Here is a 5,916-nt window from a genome sequence, read left to right as displayed (position 1 = left end):
CACACGCTCCTTACACTGCAACTCAGTTTAGATACTTTACAAAATTCAATACGATGTCGATTCTAAGAAAACACGCTAAATTTATTAGGAGATTGTGATCTCTGCATGCACATTAGAGACCAGGATTCATTGCCTGCTCGTCAGGCGACATTACCGAGGAGAAGCGGTGCAAGACCTCAGAGAACAACCACAGTTCATGCTTTGCATGATGTAGAAGAACGCGGGAGGGAAAGCTTTAAGGAAAGCCGCGGCTTAAGCTCAGAACAGGCTGGAGTCGTGTTATAATGTTGTCTAATTGTGTGTTTTTTTTCTCTTTAATCCTCACTCCTGCCCTGGAGAACCTGTTGACTGACTGAGCTGACTTGGTCAAATGGTGCCTCTATGTTGGAGCTCCAATAAGCGGGATACAGTGAAGACACCGGGGGTATAAAAGCCCGTGCAAAGGAGAGTAAAGAAGTGTTGGGCCAGCGGTGAATCAACCTTGGAAAAAGGGACAAGGTACTGGTAAAACGCTTTTTTGTGTATGTGTTTAGAGATATTCTAAAAGTCTAGAGGAGCGAAGATAGTTCTCATAGATGCTTTAAGTCTTTGAACCCGGATTAGAGATTGTTTAGTCCCCACACTTGAGAGAGAAAATGGGTTTGAGAAAGGCAATTCTCCCCTCCTATCAGGGGATGCTTTGGCCAAAGAGAAGGAAATGCATGTAAGCTGTTTCCGAGCACTCCTAGGCTCAGGGGGAGGTTGGAAGACATCTTGCTTCCTCTGGCTTCCACTGGAGGAATGCTTACACTCTGGGTTTGGGTCCCTTTGGTGGGACATCTAATTCTCTTCTCTCTATGTTTGTTGTCTGCTCTTGGAGCACCAATATGTCCTTGTCTGTCTTTTTGTTTTGTTGTTTGTTTGCTGCTCTTTGTTTCATGTTCAAAAAAAAAAAAAAAGGTTAAAACTATCTGCTGGTCGTTTACCCCTTGATTTAGTTTAACTCGTTTCAAAAAGGGGTGGGGGGGCATCTCAATTGGCCTTGGGAGCCCTGTACCTGTGGCTAGGAGTCTAGCATAACTGGAGAAGCCCTGCCAGGGGCTGATTGTCTGCACAAGCTGCTCTTACAGAGGACAGCAGCTTCTAAGCTTCTAAAGTAAGGAAGCTGATGGCTGGTTTTCCTAGAAAAATCTCTGTGACTGTGTCTGTTGGCTTCAACAGGTGACGAGCCGCTCCTCTCTTGAAATTACAGCTAGAAAAAGTAAGAAAATTGTGTTTGGTCTAAATATATAAGATGTGTGTAGCCACTTCATTTTTGTTTCTACTGGTTTAAAAAGTATAAATATGGGGTTGGGGATTTAGCTCAGTGGTAGAGCGCTTGCCTAGCAAGCGAAAGGCCCTGGGTTCAGTCCTCAGCTCCGGAAAAAAAAAAAAAAAAAAAAAAAAAAAGAAAGCCAAACACCAAAAAGTATAACTATGTTTGTGCATGTCTTGGCTATAGATTATTGGCTTATAAGTTTTTGGGTATGATTAAAAACGTGTAACATTGGTAATAGAAAGTTGGCCTAACACTGGGAACTCCATGGGAGTCATTCTAGATAACAACGCCTGGTATGAGCCAACCCAGGGAAACAGGTCTCTAAAGATACCTCTAAATTGGGTAATACTTAATCTCATTCTTATCCTAGAAACCAGAATTATAAAAGATAGGATTTAGGGCAATGTCTCTTTGGTGAGGTATTGGAGGCCACACCGTCGTGCATTCATGTGCAGGAATTGGCAGTCAAACCTTGTATCATGAGGGAGATGGACTTGGTGTTGATTTCGAAGAGACTGGATTGTTTGGAGATTGAGTTTTCCTTTCCAAAGCTGTGGTTGCGCTCTGGTGTTACAGGGAAACTTCAAGATTGTGGTTGAACTACCAGTGTTCCATTGGCTGCAGTTTGCAGTTTGATCACAGGTCCAGGATTCTAACTCACATTTATTGGGATTGTTGCAGGGTTTGCAAAGGGTTGATGAGGCTATAGAACTTGTGAGAGCATTATAGCCCATTTGCTTACTCCAACTGCCATTTCAGGAAATGCATATGGAATTATTAAGGATTTGGAGGATTGTTTTTATACTGTTCCTTTGCATCCTGGTGACGGTAGGAAGTTTGCATTTAGTGAGCTTGCTTGTAATTTTGGAGAGCCCATGAAGTGATATTATCAGAAAGTTTTGCAAAGGAATGGCTAATAGCCCTACATTATGTAAAAGCATTTTCACTGCTTCAACATAAGAAGTCAGGACTCTGAATCTTTCGGTGTATATTATTCATTATATGGAAGGGATTTTATTAGCTGATCCCTCCGAAGGAGTTTTACTACAAGCCTTTGCTCTTATACAATGAGCTTTAAATCCTTGGAGTAATTGTTGCTCTAGAAAAGATTCAAAGACAATATATCCTTTGCAATATTTGGGACATCAGCTATATCCTAAACAAATTGTGGCACAGAAAATTCAAATAAGAAAAGATAGTTTATTTAATTTAAATTATTTTCAAAAGCTGTTAGGAGATGTTAATTGGCTTAAGACCTCACCGTAAGCTTTCCACGGGAGAACTTAAACCTCTGATATTCTTAAGGGGGATGCAAATCCTGATTCCCCTTGACAATTAACTGATGAGGGAAGAATAGCTTTGCAGAAATAGAGGAAGCTATTAGTCTACAACAGATACATTATATAGACTATGACCAATTGTTGGTTGTTTGTACCCACAGCAGTCCTTTGGCAAAAGGGACCATAAATGTGGATTCATCTTCTCCAAAGAAAGTTTTAGCACCCTATTAGGAAGCTGTTGCTGTGTTAATAGAGAATTGTAGGATAGAATCAAGAGAGTATTTTGGGAAAGAAGCTGATGAAATACTTACTCCTTATTCCAAACAGCAATTAAATTGGTTATTACAGAATACTGATACTTGGCCTATTGCATGTGCAAATTTTTCAGACAAAATTGTAATCATCCAAAAGAGAAGTTGTTTCAATTTACCTCGACGCATGCTTTTGTAGTTCCTGTAAATTTACGCATGCAGCCCATAGAAAATGCACTGACTGTATTTATAGATGGCTCATCCAATGAGAAGGCAGCATCTGTAATCGGATCGCATGTTTATTCCCTTGCATCCCCCTGCTTCAGCACAGAATATTGAATTACATGCTGCAGTGACTGTTTTTGAAATGTTGAAAAGTCGAGCTTTTAATTTGTATACCGATAGCCAATATATAGCTTACAGTTTGCAACTGCTTGAAACTGTCCCTTTTTTAGGTACTGCTAATTCTCACATTTTACAATTATTTATGCAAAAGCAACTCAACGTAAGGAAACGTACTGTTCCACACTTTATACTGGATTGCCTGAACCCCTTAGTAAGGGCAATGCCATGGCAGACTTGTCTACCGGGAGATTATAGGCCTTCCCCAGGATCAATTAACCAACCAATCTCATTCTGTACATCATCAAAATAGTAATAGCTTAAGACAACAATTTGATATTTTTAGACAATGTGCTCGTCAGATTGCGAAGACTTGTTCTCAGTGTTCTCAGTTTCTTCCTGTACCACATAATGGTGTTAATCCTCCAGGATTGATACCTGATCAGTTATGGCAAATGGATGCTACTCATATTTCTGACTTCAAAAAATTAAAATATGTTCATGTGACTATTGACACCTTTTCAGGCTTTCTAGTTGCAACTGCTTTAACGGGAGAAGCCACTAGAAATGTAATTACTCATTGCCTACGCTGATTTTCTATGCTTGGTGTTCCAAATCAGATTAAAACAGGTAATGGAACTGTTCGTTGCTGTCAAGTGTCTGAGACCTTTTGTTGGCAATTTAATATTCCCCATATTACTGGGGTTCCTTATAATCCTCTAGGAAAAGGTATCGTGAAATTAGTATTGTAGAACTTTAAAATAATATCTTCATAAAATAAAAAAGAGGGAGGTATATCCCCGTATAGCTGTCAATTATTTAAATCATGCTCTTTTTATTTTAAAATTTAAAATTTGGATGCCAATGGTGTCTATGGCACCCTACAGCTAGGCATACTTATGCCTAGCTGAAATGCAAGGATCCACTTACTGGCATATGGCATGATCCTGGTCAGGTATTACTATGGCGAAGAAGGCATGTTTGTGTTCTTCTGGCAGGATGCTAAAGGAGTGTGCTAGCTGCCAGAGTGATTAGTGAGAGACACGCTGATGCTGGGACAAAGAATGATGTTTGTTGGGGTTGGGGATTTAGCTCAGTGGTAGAGCGCTTGCCTAGCAAGCACAAGGCCCTGGGTTCGGTCCCCAGCTCCGAAAAAAAGAAAAGGGAAAAAAAAAAAAAAGAATGATGTTTGTTGAGTGCCCTGACAATGGTGACAGGAAACCTGTTTTGGGCATATGTTCCTGATCCACCTTTGCTCGCCTATATCCCAGATTGGACACGCTGCCTTGCTTCAAGCTGTTAGGCCTTGTGGGACAGAGAACACAGAGACTGTGGAAACTGCCTTCAGAACATTAATCAAATGAGAGAGGTTATAATGACCCTTCTCTTTTCTTTAATGTGACCAGTTATTGACTCAATCATGGACTGGTCTAGAAATCAATCCAACATTGGGAAAAAAAGAAATGACAGTCTTCGTTTGGAAGGTTGGTTCTGGACATTTTCAGAGACATTTAAAAATTCACAATTGCCTTGTATGAAGTTATATTTGCAGTGGATAAAATTGGGACAGGATCTGGATTTCTAACAAATGTCATTGTGTGTATGTTAAAACTCCTAATCTTTTGTTAATTGGTCATGTTAAAATTACTTCTGTGTCTTCTGCAATAGTTAGCCTAAGTTGTGTTGATTGTACACTTTCTTTTTTTTTTTTTCTTTTTTTTTTTCGGAGCTGGGGACCAAACCCAGGGCCTTGCGCTTGCTAAGCAAGCACTCTACCACTGAGCTAAATCCCCAACCCCTGATTGTACACTTTCTAATTTTGTTAATATATTGAAATCTGACATGTCTGTTATGGCGGTTTATCAACCAACCTTTGTTCTATTGCCTGTGAGTATTACAGGACCCTGGTGTTGTGAACAAAGCTTGCAGATACTGGAAGAGGCAAGTTAGGCTTTAGGCAGAAGGAAGAGGGTAGTGGGCTTGATTGTCACTGGTATAGCAGCTCTAGTCGCATTAATAGCACTGGTATAGCAGCTCTAATCGCATTCTGCTTCTACTCTCACTTTAACACCGGAAGTTAAGACAGCTACTTTCATTAATCATCTAACAAAATGATGTTACTAATGCTCTGTCTGAGTGTTCGAGGATTTAGATAGGTGTGTGGAACAACACTGATCTAACACACCACTGATGCTCTTTTTAATACCATTCAAATGACTGGAAAGAAGCTTCAGAGTTTAAGAAGCCATCTGGAGTGTCATGCTAAACACCAGTGGATTTGTGGCCTTCTAAAATGTATGCGATCATCACTATAATTGGGAAAAAGTTCAACAGCACTTGAGGGCTATTTGGCATAATTCTAACACCTCTCTGGATGTTTTAACTTTGCATGCCGAGATTATGAATTTAAAGAATGCTGCCCCACTGAACTTTGATGGTGCAGATATTGCTGATAAAATTATTTGTGGCCTGAGGTCAATATGTCCATCTTGGTCAAGCTTCGAGAATGGTTTATATAGCTTGATCACACTAGCCCTTTTGCCCGAGGAATACTTTTATTTCCGCCCATTGTGATAAAACTTGCCTTTAACAACAGCAACATGCTGTCTGCCAAAATACATGGCTTGAAACTAAAACTGGACCCCCAGACATAGTTATTAATTAACAGGCTGGCAAGCCAAGGACAGGTAAGATTCTGCACAGAGCCTTATCACCTAAGGAAGAAGAGCATTGCTTTTGATGATGC

This window comes from Rattus norvegicus, chromosome 11 (assembly GCF_021556685.1).
Source record: "Rattus norvegicus strain SHRSP/BbbUtx chromosome 11, alternate assembly SHRSP_T2T, whole genome shotgun sequence".
Taxonomy (NCBI): Eukaryota; Metazoa; Chordata; class Mammalia; order Rodentia; family Muridae; genus Rattus; species Rattus norvegicus.
This window is presented reverse-complemented; position numbering follows the sequence as displayed.